The 26,044-nt window shown below is 44.8% G+C and overlaps 1 protein-coding gene and 2 pseudogenes across 2 annotated transcripts in view; 1 reads left to right on the plus strand and 2 right to left on the minus strand.

Annotated features, from left to right (window-relative positions):
* Positions 1-26,044, minus strand: part of XYLB (xylulokinase) — a 509,150-nt gene that overhangs the window by 159,877 nt on the left and 323,229 nt on the right. The gene's annotated exons all lie outside the window — the stretch shown is intronic.
* On the minus strand, positions 10,064-10,182 carry LOC134930724 (5S ribosomal RNA; annotated as a pseudogene).
* On the plus strand, positions 11,699-11,817 carry LOC134930725 (5S ribosomal RNA; annotated as a pseudogene).

Here is a 26,044-nt window from a genome sequence, read left to right on the forward strand (position 1 = left end):
CCACAATTAAGCTGTGTGAGCAGTGAGCACTCAGCACAGTCAGATATACATAGATGATATTATCATGCAGCACACTGAGGCTGAGCACAGATATGGTATGTGACTGTGTATCGGTTTTTTTCAGGCAGAGAACGGATTATATTAAATAATAAATAAAACTGGTGGTCACTAGTATAACTATCAGCAAAACTCTGCACTCTCTGAGTACTCCTAATGCTCCAGTAAATCAAGTGTCTCACTCTCTATCTAAACGGAGAGGACGCCAGCCACGTCCTCTCCCTATCAATCTCAATGCACGTGTGAAAATGGCGGCGACGCGCGGCTCCTTATATAGAATCCGAGTCTCGCGATAGAATACGAGCCTCGCGAGAATCCGACAGCGGGATGATGACGTTCGGGCGCGCTCGGGTTAGCCGAGCAAGGCGGGAAGATCCGAGTCTGCCTCGGACCCGTGTAAAAAGCGTGAAGTTCGGGGGGGTTCGGTTTCCGAGAAACCGAACCCGCTCATCACTAGTACTCACGGAGCGATATTCTAAGCAATCTGACTAGATTGCTTAGAATTTCAGCATTATCGCTCCGTGTGTACCCCCTACAGCGATAGCGATGCGCAGCCCCGCACATCGCTATCGCTGCTGCTAGATTGGCCTGCATGCAGTCCAATCTAGGGGGTCGCTCACTACACCCGCTGGGTGAAGTGAGCGCCCGTCTCCCCGTCTCCCCCCGCACGCTCAGCACAGATCACGCTGTGCTGAGCGGCGGGAGAGATGTGTGCTGAGCGGTTCGCTCAGCACACATCTCTCCCGCATCAGCCCGTCTATATGGGCCTTAAGAGTTACTTACGCAATCTGAAATCAACTTTCAAAATTAGGCAAATCCTCTATGACTTACCCAAGGCTCTCTAAAGGCTCCAGTGAGGCTGCCAAAATGTTTACAGTAAAATACAAATATTTTTTTAATATAATCAAAACAATTAGTGACATGTAAACAGTTTCCTAGTCACACCCCATGGGCGGAGTAGGATATGTCCCCTTTTGCTGTGTGCATTGCTTACGCAATCTGAAATCAACTTTCAAAATTAGGCAAATACTGTATGACTTATCCAAGGCTCTCTAAAGGCTCCAGTGAGGCTGCTTCTTGAACCCCTCCACTGGCTACCTACATAGCCGTAAGAAAAGACTGTGCGGTTTGCAGAGAAGATGCGAGACCACACTGGCTAACAGAAATCTACTTCCCCCCACACTCAATTGGAAGACAAGGAGTGTGGGGCCCCTGACCAAATCCATCCCCACCATTACTACAACCACATTATACAGTATATATTATTAAAAAGTTCTGACATGACATAAACCTAGAATTTAAATATGATTACACATATAGAGGTTTATATACTGTACACAATGCTAAATGAACAAAAGAGCTGTACTTAGTGCCTCTCCATTTGTGCATTTCCTGGAAAAGCTTAAGGTAAGATTAAATACCAACAAGCCATTACATTTCCTCTCTTCATGATAACTAAAGGAAAAAAAAATTGATCTCGAAAAGTACGTTTTTTTCCAACGTAAGCTTAATGCCAGGTTCATACTGTGCGCTTTTTCTAGTTAAAAAAAAAGAAAGATCTATTTAATGTGCAGAATACTTGACATCTCTATTAAGGAAAATAATGCATTTTCTAAATCAACTGCTGCTTTTAAAAACAGTAATCTAAGTTCGGTCATTATTAAGAGTTACTCACAACCTCTATTTTCTAGCTGAGATAATTCCAAGCAAAGTCCATGTGTATATATGAGAGATAACACTGGGTTATTTAGTAGGCAGGAGGGACATTCTTTAGGTAATCTATGGTCTGTTTGGAAGCATTATGCAAGTACATCACGTAGCAGTTCTATTAAGTAGGCCTACAAAAGTGTAAGGGAAAAAAAATCCGCTCTTTCTGATATTATTATATTTAACAAGCTTAGCTTCAACTATTTTACCTGAGGTCACTTGTTCTCGGAAAATTGTGATTTATCCAGAAACAAGTTGTAAATTAATGGTTATAAACCAAGTCTACTAGCGATGGATAGCAATAGACAGTACAATATAATTCCATAAAGAATTATCTTTTGTCTTCTAGCTTTAGCTTATACATTTTCAATTCCTTAATTATTCCTTTGTGTATAGCAAATATAACCTTATTTTTAAATAACAAGATGTAGTTTTGTTTCGACAGTTTTATGAACAAGGAAATTTAAGTAAAAAGTACTCCTCAGCTTTTAATGTCGTACATGCCTTGTATTGTAAAGGGTGATAATGGTCTACTACAGCACAGGTTCTCAAACTCGGTCCTCAGGACCCCACACGGTGCATGTTTTGGAGGTCTCCTCACAGAATCACAAGTGACATAATTAGCTCCACCTGTGGACCTTTTAAAATGTGTCAGTGAGTAATTAATACACCTGTGCACCTGCTGGGTTACCTGCAAAACATGCACTGTGTGGGGTCCTGAGGACCGAGTTTGAGAACCACTGTACTACAGTATGGATCCTGATAGTACAGCAACATCCGCTACTGCATTCTAAAGTTATAATGTGCAAAATGTGTACAGTATATACTGTATATTGTGGCAGTATGAAGGTAGATTGCATTAATGAGCAGGTGATATTGGGGGTAATTCAGACCTGATCGCTCGCTAGCGTTTTTTGCAGCGCTGCGATCAGGTCAGAACTGCGCATGCGTATGCACCGCAATGTGCAGGCGCGTCGCACAGGTACACAGCTGTTTGTTGCTCTGCAATGGTTTTTTGCGAAGAATCCATTCGCATGGGCAAATCGCAAGGTGATTGACAGGAAGAAGGCGTTTATGGGTGTCAACTGACCGTTTTCTGGGAGTGGTTGGAAAAACGCAGGTGTTCCCAAACATTTGCAGGGCGGGTGTCTGACGTCAATTCCGGTACCGGGCAAGCTGAAGCGATTGCAGCAGCTGAGTAAGTCCTGGGCTACTCAGAAACTGCACAAAATGTTTTTGTACCGCTCGGTTGCAGATGCGATCGCACACTTGCACAGCTAAAATACACTCCCCTGTAGTCGGCGACTATGTGAACACAGGACTGCAAAAAACAGCTAGCGTGCAATCAGGTCTGAATTACCCACATTGTGTGTGGCTAGAGGGATCTGCCCACACAGAGAATAAAAAGGGTGTGTGAACACACCTAGGGGTTGCCCTGAGGAGACAGAACCCAGTTGGGGTTCTGGCAGACAGACAGTCCAGGTGGCACTGCAGTCAGAGACTTGGAAGGCACTGGAGGCTAGGAATCCAAGTTCTTACTTGGAGGATTCAGGGAAAACCAGAAAAATCTGACAGTGCATTTGGGAAGCTGTGGCTCCAGCCAAGACAGGCCAGTGTGTCTGAGTGTGAGAAGACCAGCAGGTGCCTTACTGAACCTGTGAGAGACAGGACTGAGACTTCTGTGAGAGACTTTGCAGACCAGCTGCCCAAGTATTTATTTAGTTATTTATACAGCGCACACATATTCTGCAGGGCTTTACAGAGAAAATACTTGCCCATTCACATCAGTCTCTGCCCCAGTGAAGCTTACAATCTATATTTCCTACCACATGTACACGCACACGCATTTATGCTAAGAAAATTTCCCTTATCTTGCACTATAGGGCCCCATACACTACAGCGACATGTCTGAGGCTAAAGTCGGATGCAATTTCCCTTGAACCGCCCGGCAGCTTCCCGGGGCGGCAGGATCACATACGATACATCATATGCGGTCCTAGGGGCTTCGATCCGATGCTCACGGGACCGCGCATCGGATCAGATGTAAAACACATCCGATTTGCTACTTTTGATCCAATTTATCGGCCCGAAAGGTCGACATTGGATGAAATTGGGCATTATCGTTCTAGTGTATGGGGACCTGAACACAAAATAGCCGTACCTCTGGCAAGATCCTCTGTTAGCAGAATCCTAAACAAATAACACTCTAAATAAACCATCTAGAAGGCTTTAAAACAATAAATGATACCTTTTTAATACAGATCAATGTCAATTTAATAGATCTATTAATATGTCCAAACATTTGTGAACCCAAATCTCTTTTACTTGTCTTTGTTCTTTCTTCTTGAGCCACCAGAGTATATTGAGTACAGTATGTTGAGTTGAAGGTCCAGCGTGGTCTGAAATTATACCCACTAACTAAAAGTCACCCAAAAGAAAGGACAATGGTCACTTATTAGTAGAAATCAGAATGTTTTTTATTCTTGATAAAATAGTTGTGGATTGTATAAAAAAACTTTTGAATTGCTTAATAAAAAGGTATCATAGTAACGCCACTTTGGAAGAGAGGGAATTCTATCCTACAAGCACCCTTCCCGGTGTGAGCTTAATGACAGAGACTTCAACCGTGGTAGTTCGATACGGCACCAGAAGCCATGCATTTTGGCCCTTAAAGGGGACTTCTACTGGGGTATTTATCAAAATCTCAAACACATTGTAAATAAGAACAGTTTCCCATGGACTGAATACCAAATCTGCCTTCCAGCTACAATGATCTAGAAAGAACAAACAACACTAAGAGAGATTTGGGTTCACAATTGTTTTATCAATGCACATATTACATACTTGCCTAACCTCCCGGAAGCTGTGGGAGACCCCGATTTTTAGAGTAGTCCCCGTCAGCCCTGGAATATTGGCTTTCCCGCATCACACCTGCATCTTAACGGCTGACCAATGTAGGGCTAACCTTTCCTTAAATTGTCTTGAAGTGCACCACAAATCTGCTAGTGCAGGTTAGTACATATCGGATGAGAAATCATTTCCCGAAATTTGGATGTAAAAAGGATTTCCTTCTGTCTGAGAATATACAGGTGGCACAGTTAATGAAACGGTACACCCTGGTTTCTTTATCCTGGACTCTCTAGGGGTTTTTTTCTGGAAATAGTCTGAGGGGGGCACACCATGCAGAAAGAAATCAGTTGTTCTTTTTCAGCCTCAAAAGCTGAGAGTACAATTGTTCAGCAGAATCCCTTCTCCCAGAAGTTAAGAGATTCTCTTTAAATAATATGCTTTCAGCTTCAATGTCAGAAAATGATAATGTGTCACCTAATGGTAGGTTAACATTTAAAAAGCCATCATTATCTGTTGTAGCAGTAGATACAGACATTTCTGGCAGCTAAGTAGACAAGTGAAAAGAGCATACACCCTGGGCAATAATGAACTTCTTAGAAAAAAAAATAAGAGGTGCCTTGGTTGCAGAAATCATGAAGCAGGAATGATTCCTAAAAAATACAAAAAAATCTGGCACTCTAAATAATTAAGGCATTATGCCCAGGTACCTACCTTAAAGTAAAGCTGATAGAGACACAACAGTAGGTGGTACACAGGGACTGTTCATATAGGATATGGACATATAGGAACAAGCATATAGGATCAAGAAAAATAAGGTATCAATCCAATGTTTCGGTTTTAACAACCTTCTTCAGGAATACAAACGTATAAATGCCCAATTCCAACCGTATATACCATACCCTCCACCATGTCCAAAGTGAACTCAAACAAATTAGCTACATGCTGTGGGGGTTGCGGCTCCCTCAGGGTTATTTCAAGAAAGGAACGGTTCCCCGTATGCAGCTTCCAAGCAGGTCTCCTCCTAGCCTCTTGGCTCACAATTACCCAATTTCTTTGTATACTATCAGTCAGTTTAATTGGCCCAAATTATGGAATGGACACACCCCTCCCTCTGCAAACAATAGATTACCATAGAAAGAAATTCTGTCCCCTGTACGTTAGAGGTTCTTGCTTGGACTCCCATGCTATTATGCCCTACTCATCGCACAATTTCCCTCAAGGCTCCCAGACAATGTCTGCTGGTTGCTTAGTAGTGCAGATACTGTATATGTCTTTTTCCCCTTCTGGAAGAGGAACTACTTCTACTTGATAGACACTTCTGTCTGTATACGCAGTTGTCACATTATCTTTTAAACTCACTAACTAGTAACAACTCACTAACCAGGGTTTTGACATTGTTCGAGTCACTCTGTATTATTGCTCTGCAGACTGCAGTACCTTCCCCATGTTATTTCCTAGATCTATAGGCTTATTATAGAGGATCTATAGCCCACCCCTCCCAATATAAAAATAATGGGAATAGAACTTGCACAAACTCTATCCTTCCCACGCATCCATAAAAAGTACAACTCTCTAGGAGACCGAATACAAGGTTCTGACTCAGTGGTACAGGTGCCCCAATTTCCTCAGCAATATGTTCCCTGGTACTCCTGAGGCCTGCTGCTGGTATTGTGGGTTAGCCCTGGTAACCCCTAGTATATCTGGTGGGACTGCCTGGAAATCCAACTATTTTAGCAGAAAGCTATTGCTGTGTCCAGTCTTGAGGGACAGATATCACTATCACTAGTTACCTAATTTCTATATGTAAGAATTTTGATTTTAATAATGTGGCAAAGGCTGTGATTCCTGTCAAGTGTTAATCCCCATCTCCTCCCTCTCTTAAGGAATGATTTTGTAGACTTGACTTTTATATGTCCATGGAGGACATCACTTGGCCATGCTACAGAATTTACTGCCACCTGGTTCAAATGGCTGGAGATCAAAGAGTCTGCTTGCCACTAGAATAGTATACACTCTTCTGCCTGATCTCCGTGTGTAACCCGTTCCAATTCCTGGGTCAGACCATGTCATCCTGAAAGCACATGGAGCCCCTACCCTCCTTTTTCCCTTACTTTCTCCTCATTTGCCCCACATTATGCTTAGTTGTTTAAGCACGGTTGATCATCTTTGTTTACTGTAAACAATCGGACAGGTTGTTTATGATGTTTGCCTTTCTGAGATATTTATGTTGTCCTGTATTACTTGTCTTTCAATAAAGCAAGTATGCCCCTTATACATGTTACACCACACTATAGTGTCCGTTATTCCCATTACCCCACACAGCAGTATGGTTATTCACATTACACCGCAAGTGCCCCTTATACACATTACACCACACAGTAATGCCCCTTATACACATTACACCACACAGTAGTGCCCCTTACCCACATTACGCCACACATAGTACCCATTTATAAACATTATGTCACACACTACAGTCCCTTATTCACATTACGCTACACATTAGGATCATTGGTAAGTGCAAAAATAGTTCTCCTTCACAACACAGTTGGATAGGGGATCCTTGTGTTCAGTATACAGTTACAAGAATGTGTAAACATATATAGTAAATATCCTTTGAGTCAATTTCTTGTGTATGATAGACATCAGATAAAATTATACAACAAAAAATTCTCCCCCCTCGGTCTCTCCTTTCCCTTTTTACTTATTATGTTCCTCTGCTTCAACAAACTTCCAACTTCTTCCTATATTTATCTTCTTGTTGCTCTTGATCTTCTTCTGTTCTGGGGTGGGCTCATGTCTCCAGGCGTGTTAGGCAGCGTTCTTCTTTTCAGCTCCAAGTCCTTCAGCTCCTGCTCCTCATCCTTTACATCTCATCCCCTGCTGAGTGTCACTAGTAGTGCAGCCGCTGCTGCATACAGGAGAAAGGCCGCCGGGGACAACCAGGCTAGTGGCTATTCCACCTGCTGCAGGCATAACTCGCTGCCCGCTGCAACGTATATTAGTATATACTAATGTGCATGCAGCGGGAGCTAGGCAATTACAGATCGTGGTGGGCGGTTCTACCGCCTGGCTGCAGGTGGCACTGCCATGTGGCGCACCCTCTGCCTGGCAAGTGCCATCCTTGCCAAGGGGTAGATATGCCCCTGACTTTGCTGCAGCTTTTGGTACTACTGTATGCATACAGATAAAGTGTAAAATATTCCAGTCCTACTTCCGTACATCTCCTGGCTTCATGTTTATATTCTGTGTCCTGCAATCTTCTGAAATACTTATGAGAAGCTACTTACAGTACCATGCGATACCTATCAATGTATCGTCTATACAAATATGATAATTGGGTAATTGTGTACCAGTCAATGCTGAACACCAATATATATTTTTTTTTTAGCTCATATCTGTATTTTATTGTATTCATTGTTATAATTCATTGTGCAGATAGTATTATTTATACCTTCAAGCCAGTTCAGCATCCTTTTGCTTACTATTATGAACTGTGTTACTGTATTCAAATGCATTTCTCTTACGTCCTAGAGGATACTGGGGTCCACATTAGTACCATGGGGTATAGACAGGTCCACTAGGAGCCATAGGCACTTTAAAAAATCAATAGTGTGGGCTGGCTCCTCCCTCTATGCCCCTCCTACCAGAGTTAGTTTAGAAAATGTGCCCGAAGTAGCCGGTCATGCTTTGGAGAGCTCCTGAAGAGTTTTCTACATTTATTTTCAAAGTTTGTTATTTTCAGACAGGGCTGTTTAGGCAACACCCTGACTGCTTCGTGGGACATAGGGGAGAGAACGGCCCAACTTCCTTAGAGTTAATGGTCCTGTTTCTCTGCTGACAGGACACTGAGCTTCTGAGGGAGTCATTCGCAAACCACACCATGGTGCAGAGTACCCTCCCGCAGCACGCCGCCACCCCCCAACAGAGCCTGAAGAGTGATGAGTACGGCGCCGGTGTCCCAGTTAGCGGGTCGCCGGCGGACATGGTGGCATTAGGGTAGAAGCGCAGCTCTGATACAGACTGCACTCCGGAGAGGCTCACAGGAGACGCTGCTGCGGGGCACGCTGTGAGGGGCGCGCTGAGCCTCCTATTATACCCACACTGGCGCACATCCTAACAGGGGTTCAGTCTCCTAGTTAGGCACACTTTTTACCTCAGGGCCAGTATAAAAATGCGGGAAGCCGCGAGTCATCACAGGGGGTGGGGCTTCACTCAGAGCGGATCACACAGCTCTCCAGTGCCATTTTCCTCTGCAGCTTGATCAGACAGCACTCACAGGGACTCCAGTCTCCTCAGCGGTACCAGGGGGTCTTAGTGCAGGGGGGGAGCAGCGTTGGTACTGTAAGCACTACTCAGGTGCTTTATTCTTGCGACCTAGCTTAGTTTTACTGTTGCTATAGGGGCACTGTGTGGCTGGCTCTGGCTTCTGTGTCTCTCTGAGGACCCTGCCTACATATATTGTGCTTTCATCCAGTGTGTGTGTGTGTGTGTGTGTGTGTGTGTGTGTGTGTGTGTCCATCCAATCATGTCCAGGGACTGTGTGTCTTGTACAGCAGAATGTCTATCATCCCCTGGGGACTCACTACCCTGTACTCAGGAAAGTGCTCACTCCCAGTCCAGTGGGGCTTCCATTAAAGGTATGATTTATACTATTTCTACAAAACTGTCTCATAATGAGAAGGAGACACAGTTCTTACGGCAATCTATGGATGACCTGATGAATAGGGATGTACAAAAAGAGGTAGCGACTGGGCACTGGGATATAATCAGTTATTGATATTATTGAGATTATTGAAAAAACCAAAGGCGGACAATTGAACTAAGGAAAAGAGAGATACCATCTTCCAGTAATAGTCCTTATTTGGTGGTGCGCCCAGAGCCAGGGAGTACAAGTACTAGCAGTGGGAGAAAAAGAAAGCTCTTGTGTGGGCGCACTCTTAGGAAAAGGAGAAAAAGAAGAAAATTCTTAAATTGTAAAAGATTATGTTAAAACATGAGTTTATTAATTAATTAATTAAGAACAATTATCCTTCTACGATCCTAAAGAAAAATGCACAAAAAGTGCAAAAGAGTTTTTTTTAAAAATTATGTTAAAATGTTCTGGTCTGTAAATCATGAAGGAAAGATTTAGAAAGGTTGCAGACACTAAATAGTCTGACACCCGTTTCTCCTGACCAGTACAGATAATATGTATTAATGGGACCCACGGAGGAGGTCGGTGTACATATTTTGTCATAGAAAGACTGATTACATTGGGTCAATACTATACAATTTGTTAGTTACCCGTGAAATCATATGGCATAAATTCAGATTGGATGTCTAGCTGTGCTCATGAAAATTAGGTCCTCATGAAGAAGGATATAGAGAAGAAAAAGGCTGAAAAGAGTATGAATAGTGGTGATACTGCTGTTGGTGGCCACCCTTCAGAGGAAGGGGAATAGTTCCTGTCCTACAACACCGGGTATTCCCAGGGAGTCTCCTCTCGTGGTACTGACCCAGCCCAGCGCTGTTTAGCTTCCAAGATCGGACGAGATCGGGCACAAGCAGCGTGGTATGATAGTAGGAGGGATATCTACCAATGAGAGTGCACCTATATATGAAAGTATAGAATGATAGAAATATAGAACAAGTAGTACGTGGATCTGCTTTCCACGTTAGGCAGAGTAGAATGACTGTCACACCGTGGCGCCGTGTACCCTGGATCGGGGATGAGAGTCCACTAGACAATAGTCAGTTAGGAAAACGAAAGGAAAAGTATAGAGATAAAGTTAAATGACCATACAATATTTGGGGAACAAATATCCAATCTTTGCATGCAGTCAATTTAAATATGTGACAAAAAAAAGATAACCCATGCATAATTGAAAATAAAGATGGGTGCATCTGTTACTGTGTAAAGCTGATATAAATAAAATTCAGGGAGTAGGTGATCACAGATAGCTGAATAAGCACTTATAATAAGGTATATTGCTTAAAGCCGATATGATCCTGTAGTATCAAGGGATAAGGATCACCCTCTAGTCACCCAGACAAATGAACTGGGTTAAATACAAGGAGCTTGTGTTGAAATAGGAACCTATATACACATCAAGTCAAAATACAATGTTGGCAAAAAAGCCAAAGTACTCAAAAAATCAGATGCAGCAGGTAGATGATAACCAGAGAAGCCTCCATACGCAGGTCCCGCTGTGGAGTCCGTAGAAAACGCGTTTCGCCTGCGGGCTTGTTCACTTTCGAGATCCCGGAAGTGAACAAGCCCGCGGGCGAAACGCGTTTTCTACGGACTCCACAGCGGGACCTGCGTATGGAGGCTTCTCTGGTTATCATCTACCTGCTGCATCTGATTTTTTGAGTACTTTGGCTTTTTTGCCAACATTAATAATCATTGTATTTTGACTTGATGTGTATATAGGTTCCTATTTCAACACAAGCTATCATTGTGGTAAATCTCTATTATAGGCACCCACTGTTGATGCATGATTGATATATTTCTTAGGAGGTATTTATATACACACATAAATAATGACTCCTTGTATTTAACCCAGTTCATTTGTCTGGGTGACTAGAGGGTGATCCTTATCCCTTGATACTACAGGATCATATCGGCTTTAAGCAATATACCTTATTATAAGTGCGTATTCAGCTATCTGTGATCACCTACTCCCTGAATTTTATTTATATCAGCTTTACACAGTATTTCTTATCAGATGCACCCATCTTTATTTTCAATTATGCATGGGTTATCTTTTTTTGTCATATATTTAAATTGACTGCATGCAAAGATTGTATAGTCAGCTTGTCTCTTGTTTTTGAAACTCATTTTGATTTTTTTCCCCGTCATTGGATATTTGTTCCCCAAATATTGTATGGTCATTTAACTTTATCTCTATACTTTTCCTTTCGTTTTCCTAACTGACTATTGTCTAGTGGACTCTCATCCCCGATCCAGGGTACACGGCGCCACGGTGTGACAGTCATTCTACTCTGCCTAACGTGGAAAGCAGATCCACGTACTACTTGTTCTATATTTCTATCATTCTATACTTTCATATATAGGTGCACTCTCATTGGTAGATATCCCTCCTACTATCATACCACGCTGCTTGTGCCCGATCTCGTCCGATCTTGGAAGCTAAACAGCGCTGGGCTGGGTCAGTACCACGAGAGGAGACTCCCTGGGAATACCCGGTGTTGTAGGACAGGAACTATTCCCCTTCCTCTGAAGGGTGGCCACCAACAGCAGTATCACCACTATTCATACTCTTTTCAGCCTTTTTCTTCTCTATATCCTTCTTCATGAGGACCTAATTTTCATGAGCACAGCTAGACATCCAATCTGAATTTATGCCATATGATTTCACGGGTAACTAACAAATTGTATAGTATTGACCCAATGTAATCAGTCTTTCTATGACAAAATATGTACACCGACCTCCTCCGTGGGTCCCATTAATACAGATTATCTGTACTGGTCAGGAGAAACGGGTGTCAGACTATTTAGTGTCTGCAACCTTTCTAAATCTTTCCTTCATGATTTACAGACCAGAACATTTTAACATAATTTTTTTAAAAAACTCTTTTGCACTTTTTGTGCATTTTTCTTTAGGATCGTAGAAGGATAATTGTTCTTAATTAATTAATTAATAAACTCATGTTTTAACATAATCTTTTCCAATTTAAGAATTTTCTTCTTTTTCTCCTTTTCCTAAGAGTGCGCCCACACAAGAGCTTTCTTTTTCTCCCACTGCTAGTACCTGATGAATAGGGACTCAGCTTCCATACCTCCACCTCCAGCCCTAGCCATTTGCCAACAAAAGCGTACTCTAGCCCAAATCATGCAGGGTGATACTGACCCTGATACGTCGGAAGTGGACGCGGGTGAGGGGGATGCTGTCCTGTCACAGGGAATACAGGCCCTCATTGAGGCTATCAGAACTGTCCTGCACATTCCTGACAAGTCAGAGGAGGTGGAAGAGGAATCATATTTTAATACTAAAAAGAAATCCTCGGCTACTTTCCCCACTTCAAAGGAATTAAACACCCTTTTTGAGGGGGTGTGAGTAAACCCTGACAAAAAATTTCAGATCCCTAAACGGTTGATTTCTTCCTTTCCTTTTCCTTCGGAGGATAGGAAGAAATGGGAAAACCCGCCAATTGTGGATACATCTATATCCAGGTTATTGCGTAAGATAGTCTTACCGGTTCCTGAGGAGGCGTCCTTAAAGGACACAGCTGACCGCAAGGTTGAGACCACTCTCAAATCTTTATATACGTCGGCCGGGGTGGCCCAGAGACCCACTATTGCTTGTGCATGGATTACTCGGGCCATTGCAAAATGGTCAGGTAATCTGTTTGATGGTTTAGATTCCTTAACCAGGGACAATATTATTTTACTCTTGCAGCATATTCAAGATTCTGCAAACTTTATGGTGGAAGCCTTAAAGAAAGTTGGCTTACTCAATGCACGCACCTCTGCCATGGCAGTGTCGGCACGCAGGGGCTTGTGGCTGCGACAATGGACTGCGGATGCGGAGTCCAGGAGGGGCGTGGAAAGCCTACCATTCACGGGTGAGGCTCTTTTTGGTGAAGAACTGGATAAGTGGATATTCAAGACTACAGCAGGTAAGTCTACTGATCTTCCTTCTGCAACTACACCAGCTAGGAAAACCTACTGTACTCCTACTCTGCAGTTCTTTCAGACAGCAAAACTTAAAGGCAAATCCAGGGGTTCCTCTACAACCTTCAGGGGTAATAGAGGTAAACCCAGAAAACCCGCAGCTGCAGGTTCTCAGGAACAGTCCTCAGGGGCTGCTTCCTCAAAGCTTTCAGTATGACGGTGGACCGCACTGCCTGGAAGACAGGCAGGTGGGAGCCTGGTTATGTTATTTCAGTCACATTTGGGCAACTTCTTGCCAGGATCCCTGGGTCAAAGATCTTATCGCACAGGGATACAGACTGGAGTTTCAGGAACTCCCACCTCCCAGATTCTTCAAATTCGGCTTACCAGCTTCTCCAGAAGCAAGATTGACCTTACAGGCAGCAATTCAAAAACTGGTACAGACTCAGGTCATTGTTCCAGTTCCACTTCAGCAACAAAACAAGGGTTATTACTCCAACCTGTTTGAGGTACCGAAACCGGACGGTTCGGTGAGGCCTATTCTCAACCTCAAATCCCTAAACCCGAATTTAAGGGAGTTCAAGTTCACGATGGAGTCTCTGAGAGCGGTGATCTCAGGTCTGGAGGAGGGGGAATTCCTGGTGTCTCTGGATATCAAGGATGCGTACCTTCACATTCCGATTTGGCCGCCTCATCAGGCTTATCTACGGTTTGCAATACAGGATTGTCACTACCAGTTCCAGGCACTGCAATATGGCCTTTCCATGGCTCCGCGGGTGTTCACCAAGGTGATGGCAGAGATGATGTTTCTCCTCCATAAAAAGGGAGTGAACATAATTCCGTATCTGGATGACCTGCTGATAAAGGCACCTTCCAGGGAAAGGTTGTTGGAAAACATTGCCCTCTCATCTCGATTACTCTAGCATCATGAGTGGATTCTGAACCTGCCAAAATCTCACCTGGAACCAACACGTAGGCTTCCGTTTCTGGGGACGATACTGGATACGGAGGCAGAGAGGGTGTTCCTTCCATTGGAAAAGGCGTTGGTAATCCAGTCAAAGGTGTGGGATGTCCCGAAGCCCTCCCGGATATCAGTGCATCTATGCATCCGCCTTCTGGGGAAGATGGTAGCCACCTACGAGGCGCTACAGTACGGAAGGTTCAATGCAAGGCCCTTTCAGCTGGATCTCTTGGACAGGTGGTCCAGATCGCATCTTCACATGCACCAGAGGATACGTTTGTCCCCAAAAGCCAGGATCTCCCTTCTGTGGTGGCTTCAGACGTCTCACCTAACCGAAGGCTGCCAGTTCGGGATTCAAAATTGGATTCTGCTAACCACAGATCCAAGCCTCAGAGGCTGGGAAGCAGTCACCCAAGGGGAGCAGTTTCGGGGAAAATGGTCAAGTCAGGAAGACATGCTTCCGATCAACATTCTGGAACTAAAGGCCATATACAACGCCCCTCTTCAGGCATCGCATCTTCTTCAAGGTTCAGTCGGACAACGTGACGGCTGTAACGTACATAAACCGACAGGGAGGAATGAAGAGCAGAGCTGCAATGTCAGAGGTAACAAGAATTCTCTTAATTCCGGGAGTAGACAACTGGGAGGCGGCCTTTCTCAGCAGATACGACCTCCACCCAGGTGAGTGGGGCCTTCACACACAGGTGTTCGAGTCATTGACACGTCGGTGGGGGATTCCACAGATAGACATGATGGCATCTCGTCTCAACAAGAAGCTAGAGCGCTATGGTTCCAGGTCAAGGGACCCACAAGCGGTGGCAGTGGACATTTTGGTGACTCCATGGCTTTACCAGATGGTTTACGTGTTCCCACTTCTTCCGCTGATCTCAGGAATTCTCAAAAGAATTAAAAGGGAAAAGGTTCAGGCAATTTTCATTGCTCCAGATTGTCCGAGAAGGGCCTGGTACGTGGATCTTCTGGGGTTGCTCTTGGAGGACCCGTGGCCTCTACCTCTGCAAGAGGATCTTCTGCAGCAGGGGTAGTTCGTCTATCAAGACTATGACGGCATAGAAGTTGAGCATCAGATTTTAGCCCGGAAAGGTATTCCGAACAAGGTTATTCCAACCCTGATCCAGGCCATGAAAGGGGTAACGTCTAGACATTACCACCGTGTTTGGGAAAAAGTATGTCTCGTGGTGTGAACACAGGAAATTTCCTGCAGTGGAATTTCAACTGGGACGTTTTCTCCTTTTTCTACAGTTGGTTGTGGATGTGGGCCTACATTTGGGCTCCTTGAAGGTCCAGATTTTGGCCTTGTCCATTTTGTTCCAGAAACAATTGGCTTCCCTTCCTGAGGTTGATGTTCTCGAAGGGTGTTCTGCACATTCAACCGCCCTTTGTGCCTCCCACGGCACCTTGGGATCTTAACATGGTGTTGCGTTTTCTGCAATCGGACTGGTTTGAACCTTTACAGGAGGTGGACCTTAAGTTTCTTACGTGGAGGACTGTTACACTGTTGGCCTTGGCTTCCGCAAGGCTTGTGTCTAAACTCGGGGTGTTGTCTCACAAAAACCCCTATTTGATTTTTCATGAGGATAGAGCTGAACTCAGAACTCGTCAGCAATTTTTTCCTAAGGTGGTGTCTGCATTTCCTATCAACCAACCTATTGTGGTTCCAGAGTTTACTGATACCTCTGCTACCTCTAAAGCCCTGGATGTGGTGAGTGCTTTGAGGATCTACGTGAAAAGGACCGCTTGTCACAGAAAATCTAACTCACTGTTTGTTCTCTATGATCCCAAGAAAATTGGGTGTCTTGCGTCAAAGCAGTCTATCGCTCGCTGGATCAGACTTACTATCCAGCAGGCTTATTCTTCGGCAGGATTGCCAGTTCTGAAAGTACAGGCCCACTCTACTAGGTCTGTGGGTTCTTCCAGGGTGGCTGCCCAGGGTGTCTCGGCTTTACAGCTCTGCTGAGAGGTTACTTGGTCGGAATCGAACACGTTTGCTAAGTTCTACAAGTTCGATATTTTGGTCGCTGAGGACCTTCAGTTTGGTCAATCAGTTCTGCAGGAACCTCAGCACTCTTCCACCCGGTCTGGGAGCTTTGGTACATCCCCATGGTACTAATGTGGACCCCAGTGTCCTCTAGGACGCAAGAGAAAATAGGATTTTAATTACCTACCAGTAAATCATTTTCTCGCAGTCCGTAGAGGATACCGGGCGCCCGCCCGGTGCTTCGTTTTTCTGCACTGTTACTTGGTTAAGTATTGTTGATGGTTAAGTATTGTTGCTGTTCCTGTTCAAGTTTGGTTAACATGGCTTCCTCTTGTTTGTGTGTGCTGGTTCGGATCTTACCACTGTTCAGTTAAATCCTTCTCTCAAAGTATGTCCGTCTCCTCGGGCACAGTTTCTAAACTGAGTCTGGTAGGAGGGGCATAGAGGGAGGAGCCAGCCCACACTATTGATTTCTTAAAATGCCCATGGCTCCTAGTGGATCCGAGTAATACCCCATGGTACTAATGTGGACCCCAGTATCCTCTACGGACTACGAGAAAAGGATTTACCGGTAAATGCATAAAATACTATTTTCCTTTGTTTATAGAAAGGACATTTAACTTGGATTACACAGAAACTAGTAACCAAAGATGAGAGATGAAACAATGCACTTGGATCTCTGTCAGGGGCTTTTACAAACCTTCAGGGTCTGACATCCTGCCTGATTACACAAAGTACATTTATATGCAGATTTTAGAAGCTACACAAATTAACAGTGACAAATATGTGTGTAATTCAGAGGTGTTACTAGGGCTGATAGTGATCAGGATAAACAAAAAAAAAATGGATGCCCTTGATACCTGTTCTTTAAAATTGTTCCTTGCTACTAAAATAAACAGACACTGCAAAGGTGACTGCAAGAGCAAGGTAAAACATCAATTCAGCATGGATGAATACCACATGCACATAATGTCGAGGAATAGAAATTGTTAGTGAACGCCTGGGCAGTGCAGGGATTGATACAGTACAACAAAACAAGGACATTATGTATGCGCTTTAAAGGTGCATACACACTGGGCATATTTGCCCAGCGTGTATGCACAGCGATGATCGCTGACATCACTGGGCTGAAAATTGCTCAGTGCCTACACACTGAGAGATTACCCCCCTGCCCAGCGATGTCAACGGGGGTGAACGGCTTTCCATAGCAGAACGCTATGGAAAGCCGTTCACCCCGCCGTTCATCTGCTGGTAATACCAGCAGATGAACGGCGGCTGCTGGCGATGAAGTGTGGGCGCGCATGAGCGCTCATCGTCAGGGCATACACACTGGGCGGTTTTGAGCTGAAAGCAGCTCAAAACACCAAAAGTGAGCTGCTTTCAGCTCAAAATCGCCCAGTGTGTATGGGCCTTTAGCCGTATTAAGGGGATCACCTACCTACTGCATTTAAATATTCGGGGACATACTTTCATACCTGTCCACTACATTCTCTAAATTAAAAGATAAGCTATTAACACCTAACAAATATATACAGGTTGAGTATCCCATATCCAAATATTCCGAAATACGGAATATTCCGAAATACGGACTTTTTTGAGTGAGAGTGAGATAGTGAAACCTTTGTTTTCTGATGGCTCAGTGTACACAAACTTTGTTTAATACACAATGTTATTAAAAATATTGTATTAAATGACCTTCAGGCTGTGTGTATAAGGTGTATATGAAACATAAATGAATTGTGTGAATGTAGACACACTTTGTTTAATGCACAAAGTTATAAAAAATGTTGGCTAAAATTACCTTCAGGCTGTGTGTATAAGGTGTATATGTAACATATATGCATTATGTGCTTAGATTTAGGTCCCATCACCATGATATCTCATTATGGTATGCAATTATTCCAAAATACGTAAAAATCCCATATCCAAAATACCTCTGGTCCCAAGCATTTTGGATAAGGGAGACTCAACCTGTACTACTAATAATAAGCAATAATAATTCTCAGTGGAAATGTGATGATCCATCATCCATGGTGAAAAACAAGATGGGAACACTGTTGGCAGAGTGTACTGGATTCCCTGGTGCAGTGACGTCAGTCCACACACTTAATGACTTAATCAGTAATGCAGGTTTATTCAGTGAACACAGGTGACTCAGATGTGATACTGATATAGGCAATTAGGGGCCCTTATATCATACAAGGTAATAGCAGTGGTAGCGGTACTTATCAGGAGTTGTCTCCGGTGGTGAGGGACGGAGGACTGCACAGCCGTGCAGTCTGACTCCCGCTGCAGAGAAGATGCGGCGCCCGGCTCAGCGTCAGCTCCGGAGCCACGATACATGCAATGGAAACACTGTGAGTCCAACCTCCGGTCTCAGCTCTGCACGCTTGCACACACCAGGACTCTCACTCACTCTAAAGGCCCGTACACACTGGTCGATGTATCGGCCGTTCTCTTGAACGGCCGATACATCGCGGGACCGTCGGCCAGTGTGTACGGGCGATACGTCTGTGAACTCCGTCGTTCACAGACGTATCGCGTCGGCCGCGCAGCACAGCCGACAGCCAATATATCTAACGATATATTGGCCCGTCGCTGTGTGTGTACGGGGCGGTCGTCCGACCGCCCGTACACATGCTGCGGCGGCCAGCGGTGATTGACAGGTGAACTGGGCGGGCGCGAGCGCCCGCCCGCCCAGTTCATGACGTCAGTCCCCCGACGGATCGGGCTGCGTGTATGCACAGCACACTGCCCGATCCGTACATAGATATATCTGCAGATCAATTGATCTGCAGATATATCTAATAGTGTGTACCCACCTTAAAGCTGGGTACACACTGACAGATATATCTGCAGATCAATCGATCTGCAGACGTATCTGCAGATGGTACACACTGGCCAACCACCACTGCCAGCTGCAGATATATCTGTTGTTGAGGACATTGGCCAATTAATCTTTCCTCTGTACACACTGGCAGATCGTCATCATGAAATGTGCCAAATATTCCCACAATTTACATAATGGCCCAGCCTACTAGTGAGTATACAAGAAAAGAAAATAGGCCTTTTTTCCCTCTGTTTTCTCTCCCACTTTCTCTCTCGCACCTACCATCTCCCACTGCCTCTCTCACGCTCCCACTGTCTCGCTCCCTCCATCTCCCACTCGGGTTCTATACTCCCTCTATGGGTGTCGTGGACACCCACAGTGGGAGAATCGCTTACCTCGCCGGTATGGTGCCCCATTCGGGATCCCAGCGGCGGTATTGTGACAGGCAGGATCCAGACGAGCGGTATGCTGACCGCATACCGGCATCTTAACAGCATCTTGTTTTTATTATGTGTTTGTAATAAATTTACTTTTTTAAATAGTGTGCTTTTACAGTTGATTACCACCCATTATTTCTGTCTCTTCTCCTTGCCTATTCTATTTTTACTCTTGGAGCGTTTGTGCTACAACTTTTTATTACTAATAATAATCCTTCTATCGGAGGGAGCAAGTTTGTAGAAGCTGCATCCTACCAATATTCCAGATAGTTATTAACGCTTACTCTAGTGGCCACGCGTTGAGGGTTAGCTCCCGATTGTGGGGGCATGAATTAAAAAAAAAAAACTAAAATAAAATTTTTTACAAAATTATTTTCGTCTCACCAGGAAATCTCCTGGTTAAATTGACTGCAAATTTACACCTATCTGCATCTCTGCCGTATGTATGGGTGCAATGGGGACATATGCAGCATTTATGTGTGCAGTGGGCATGTATGCAGCATTTATGTGTGCAGTCACCATGTATGCAGCATGTATGTGTACAGTGGGCATGTATGCAGCATTTACGTGTGCAGTCACCATGTATGCAGCATTTATGTGTGCAGTGGGCATGTATGCAGCATTTACGTGTGCAGTCACCATGTATGCAGCATTTATGTGTGCAGTGGGCATGTATGCAGCATTTATGTGTGCAGTGGGCATGTATGCAGCATTTACGTGTGCAGTCACCATGTATGCAGCATTTACGTGTGCAGTCACCATGTATGCAGCATTTATGTGTGCAGTCACCATGTATGCAGCATTTACGTGTGCAGTCACCATGTATGCAGCATTTACGTGTGCAGTCACCATGTATGCAGCATTTACGTGTGCAGTCACCATGTATGCAGCATTTATGTGTGCAGTGGGCATGTATGCAGCATGCACGTGTGCAATCACCATGTATGCAGCATTTGTGTGTGCAGTGGGAATGTCTGCCTGATCTATGTGTGCTGTTGACATGTATGCAGCATGTATGTGTTCAGTATGTGGAGAACCTCAGCAAGCTCGGGCAGTGAGGTGGTTACTGCAGCAGAGAGCAGTCACTGCCGTCAGGGTATCATAGGGGGCGCTACTGTATGGCACTGATGCAGTCCAGACTCAAGCACACGGGGTTAGGGTTATTATCCTCACCCAGGGTCACAGGATCACAGCCTCTCAATACAGAGCTGTCTCATGGGTCATCATCAGGGTATGGTCTTCAGAAACCCGTGTAATTATATAAACATTGCAGAGGTCCTGTAGGGTGCTCGCAATGAGAGGGTGTGCATAGGAGCTACCTGTACGCAGTGAAGTAGCATGCACCGCCAATCTAATGAGTAGCTATGCTCTCTCCTGCTCGCCAGGTCTCCGAGATCGAGAACCCAGAAGTGACTGTCCCACTAGCTCAGGCTTCCCCAGACCCCCCAAACTGTGCGCCACTGGCACCCTCGCACATGCTGCAGCCACCCTCCTGCTCCTCTTGCACTGGACTCTCAGCGCTCCCTCTCCTATGCCACCAAAGGTGCTGCCACATTCCTCTCCCCTCTATAGTGCCTTTATCCAATGCTGGCCTGTACTGTCTTTAAAGCTAGCCTCGTCACTGACACTTAAATTGAGACACACACACACACACACTGACAATGAGACATACTGAGACACACACACTGAGGCGCACACACACTGACACTCACACTGAGACACACACACACACACACACACACACACTGACATTCACACTGAGGCACACACACTGACACTCAGACTGAGGCACACACACACACACACACACACACTGACACTGAGACACACACACACTGACATTCACACTGAGGCACACACACATACACACTGACACTCACACTGAGACACACACACTGACATTCACACTGAGACACACACACACTGACATTCACACTGAGGCACACACACTGACTCACACAATGTGACACAAACTGACAATGAGAAACACATACTCACTGAGACTCATGAAGAGAGACACACATGCACTACCACAGCAGATACGCACAGACACAGCTCCACCGCAATTACCTCCAAGTCGAGTGACTGTCACTGCAGGAGCCACTCTCAGAGGGAGGCAAGCAGGGCTGCAGACAGAACGGCCGGGGCCTGGCATAGTTGGGGGCGTGGCCTAATCACAGAGCTGTGTACCTGCCCCCTTTTTAAAAAAAATTAAGCAGCACTCCACATCAAGCACCACTAGCTGGCCCGGCAGAGGACAACACGTGACCGGCCCACAGGGAACACGGACACCTTCCTGGCGGACCAATCCTCTACTGGCCAGTAGGTCCTGTGACACGCCGCGGCTGAGCTGACCCCCGTCCTCCTTCCCATGAGACCTCCAAAACAGGTAGCATTGGCCGACCTATCTGTGACCGGCGGGTCGGCCATACACACACAACGATGCACCAATATATCTGCAGATATATGGGTCATCGTCTGTGCAGCAGGACCGACGTGATATGTCTGTGAACGACGTAGTTCACAGACATATCGTTTGTACACACCCGCCGATCAGTTAACGATATATTGGCCGATTAATTGATCGTTCAATATATCTGCCAGCGTGTACCCAGTTTAAGATGGAGGAGCAGGGATTACATCACATAGCTCCGCCTCTGAGTGACTCTTGGCACTAGGGGATTAACACTAGAGGATGCACCCATAGACTTCTATGTAGAAGGAGACAGGCACAGAGCTCATCATATCCTAACACTCCCCCTCGCTTAAGACTGTCTCTGGTCACAAATGAAAAAAAAAACATGACATTTTATCAAACATCATATCCTAACAAACACATGGGGCCGGATGTACTGCTGTGTGAGACGGCCGAAACTCCAAGATTCTAGCCCGAACTCATACATTTTATTTTTTAAAGCAGCAAACCTGGTTTTGCCTGGTAAATGTTTGCTGCTTTAAAAAACGTATGAGTTCGGCCGGAATCTCAGAGCTCCGGCTGTCTCGCACTGCAGTACATCCGGTCCAAGGATATTAGTTCACTGGCACTCAAAATGCTAAATCATTTCTCTTTAACTAATCCGCATGGTCCATGTGCCTTTGAGAGTGTCAGGATTTTAGGAAAGGTTATTTTCCTGAAATATTGCACCTATGAACAGACTGTGTGTCCTTCATGGGTACGGTTGGATAATTGTCATTGACATGTTTCATAGCCCTCGTTTCGCCCCTAGGCGTGACTAAAATGTATGGGCACAGTAGCTGCACGTACAGTATGTGTATTATACATTACACCATCACTACAATCTATCACTATTGCTTCTGAAATATATTCTCAGTGTCACTTCGAACTTGAGAAATGAAGATCATAATTTTTTCCCAAAATGGCACTTACATTAAAAGAAAGTATGTTAGCACTGAGGCAGGCAATTACCAAACACTATAGCTATGCCCTTGTCTGAATTGCATCATAAGTTTCCTTACGAAAAAAATGAAACAAATCTACATTCCACTATGTAATACTGCTGAAAGTCTATTGCCCTCTTCTGTCACCAGGAGATAAGTGTCCCTGTGAACTGGTGTACAGTAGACGTATAACAGTACAATAAACAGATTGTAGTTATACTGTAGTCTCCTGGGATAGGTCACAGCAGCAGTGCAGTTTCTTGCGGCAGGCGAGGTGTGCGCCCGTCATAGCAGTTTTGGTGGCTCCTGGTGCTCCCCCTCCTCCCCGTCATTACTACTCCGCTCAGGGAGTGGAATTTCGCGTAATGACGCATTTGTGTTGTGACGTGATGACGCAAACATGTCATTATGTGACACTTCACCCCCGAGCAGAGTACTAATGACTGGGAGGATGGGGAGCACCAGGACGACTCAGGAGCAACTGGCGGGCAGGAGCAGGAGGGAGATGCTGGCGGGTGCTGTAAACACCCCTGACAACGAGCACTACACAGCCCGGACAACTGGCATTACACAGCCCTGGCAACTGGCATTACACAGCCCTGGCAACTATCATGACACCCGTCCCACAGCATGAAACCCCTGGCAACCAGCATGGATTCCAGAGCATAAAACCCCTGGCAACCAGCATGGATCCCAGAGCATGAAACCCTGGCAACCAGCATGACACCCAGCGCATGAAACCCTTGGCAATAAGGAGGTAATTTAAAAGTAATTAGATGCTTTACTGTAGGGCATAATGTACCAAGGGTATTGCGGTGTGTGGCATAATATGGTGCAGGTGGCATTGGGGCTTAATATGGTGGATTTCATTTTTTTCCCCTGTGGTGGCCGTGAGCTGTTGGTGCAGGGTCAAAAACTGGTGTGTAAGGTAGTCTTTTTAGGCGAGACCATGCCCTTTTTAGCAAGGCCACACCCCTTGCCGGGAGCGCACGTGCAAATTTGTATTTTTTATATCTGTGGGGGGGTTCATTTTTTTCCATGCTAACCAGGGGGGGGGGGTTTTGCGCATCTTTAAATCACGCACTGGGAGCCAAATTAGCTAGAAACAGCCTGCACAGCAGAATGTGGTTATATTTAATCAGACTCACTGCAGTAAAGCTAATGATGACTTTAACTAGGATCACTGAGGTACATTTTACAAAAGAGGATGCAAAATAGTATTACTAAAAAAATCCCTCCGAGAAACTTTGAGTAAGTCTTATAGGACCTTGTGCTTAATAGAATCACCCCCTTTGGGGAAATCCAATTGCACAAGGGCTGCTGGGTTTTGGTATTCAATTAGAACATTGGACGCGGTGATTTCTATAGAAATCACTGCATATTTTACTCACACCTCCGGAGCAAGTCTGATTTTTCCCAGTGGCACCCCCGAGCCCCCCAAGACTAAATAAGCAATTGGAAGTTTCCAATTAGCTTAGTCGGTAATTACTCACCTTCTGAAGCAGAGTCTTCTGTATACAGCGTCGGAAGCTAGACCTCTGTAGCAGCAATGAGTATGTAGTGTGTGTGGCGGGTAGGTGAGTGTTTGCAAGTGTGCATGAGTGTGTTATGCGTGTGTGTGTGTGTGTGTGTGTGTGTGTGTGTGTGTGTGTGTGTGCAGTATGTATAGTATGTGAGTGTTTCTTACCTCACTAAACCTCGCACCCAATTGGATTACCCCCTTTGAGCATTAAAAATCTTTTATAAACGTTTAGTAATGTGTAACCGTACCAATACCAATATCAGGCTGTTATTTTAATTTTATTTTTTCTTAATTAGAAATTAATTAGTTGATTAAAACACTAGATCAACTGTTTGTTATTACATGTTTTTCAGTTAATTCATTGTTCCTCTATTTTAGCAAAGAGAAAAATATCAGTTATGGTGGCTTGCTTTGAGTTTTCTTAAATATTGAATGTTTTCCAAAGTACACAGGATCATACAGGTTACACATTTTCACCCACAGCTCCCTTTCCAATTTTGGTTTACTTGGATACAAATTATGAACTTTAAAAGTTACAGATAACTTTCCGCCTCGTAAATGAACTGCCTTAAGCTGCTGCTAAACTTTATCTCCCTGTGGCTTACAGAGCATCATAGCATATATTGGTCAGCAGCAGCAAAAGTGCACTGGTGTTTGTACAGAAGATGAAAACTAATTTACTCCTTTTCCTGAGATACAGTGCTGTATACTGACCCAGATAACAGTTCACTCCAGGAAAGCATTGCAGACTTAAATCACAACTAAATAATAATAAATAAAACGACTTCATTCTAATCATATAACTTTTCATTGCAGTACAGTTCTAACAATGGCCCTCATTCCGAGTTGATCGCTCGGTAATTTTCTTCGCATCGCAGTGAAATTCCGCTTAGTACGCATGCGCAATATTCGCACTGCGACTGCGCCAAGTAATTTTACAATGAAGATAGTATTTTTACTCACGGCTTTTTCTTCGCTCTGGCGAACGTAGTGTGATTGACAGGAAATGGGTGTTACTGGGCGGAAACACAGCGTTTTCGGGGCGTGTGGATAAAAACGCTACCGTTTCCGGAAAAAACGCAGGAGTGGCCGGAGAAACGGGGGAGTGTCTGGGCGAACGCTGGGTGTGTTTATGACGTCAAACCAGGAACGACAAGCACTGAACTGAACGCAGATGCCGAGTAAGTCTGAAGCTACTCTGAAACTGCTAAGTAGTTTGTAATCGCAATATTGCGAATACATCGGTCGCAATTTTAAGAAGCTAAGATACACTCCCAGTAGGCGTAGGCTTAGCGTGAGCAACTCTGCTAAATTCGCCTTGCGAGCGATCAACTCGGAATGAGGGCCAATATTTCTTCCTCCAATCTCCTCTGACAGCACTAGACCCTGCCAAACAAGCTCCAAAAATCTACAAATGCTGGAAAAACACAAAGCAATAGTATTTTACCCTTTTCATATTTACAGTACTGAATGAATCTGCAGACGCAGGGGGGGGGCGCCTATGTTAGATTTAGTGGGCGGCAGGAGCAATCGCCTCCCTCCCCACCGCATAGCCCACCGCACATAGGAGAGAAGCTGACTGCTGCTGCTGCCTCTCTCCCTAGATCAACACAGCAGCGTTTGCTGCGCTGGGGTATAGAGGCTGCTGAAGCACAGGCAGCCAGT

This window comes from Pseudophryne corroboree, chromosome 5 (genome assembly GCF_028390025.1).
Source record: "Pseudophryne corroboree isolate aPseCor3 chromosome 5, aPseCor3.hap2, whole genome shotgun sequence".
NCBI lineage: Eukaryota > Metazoa > Chordata > Amphibia > Anura > Myobatrachidae > Pseudophryne > Pseudophryne corroboree.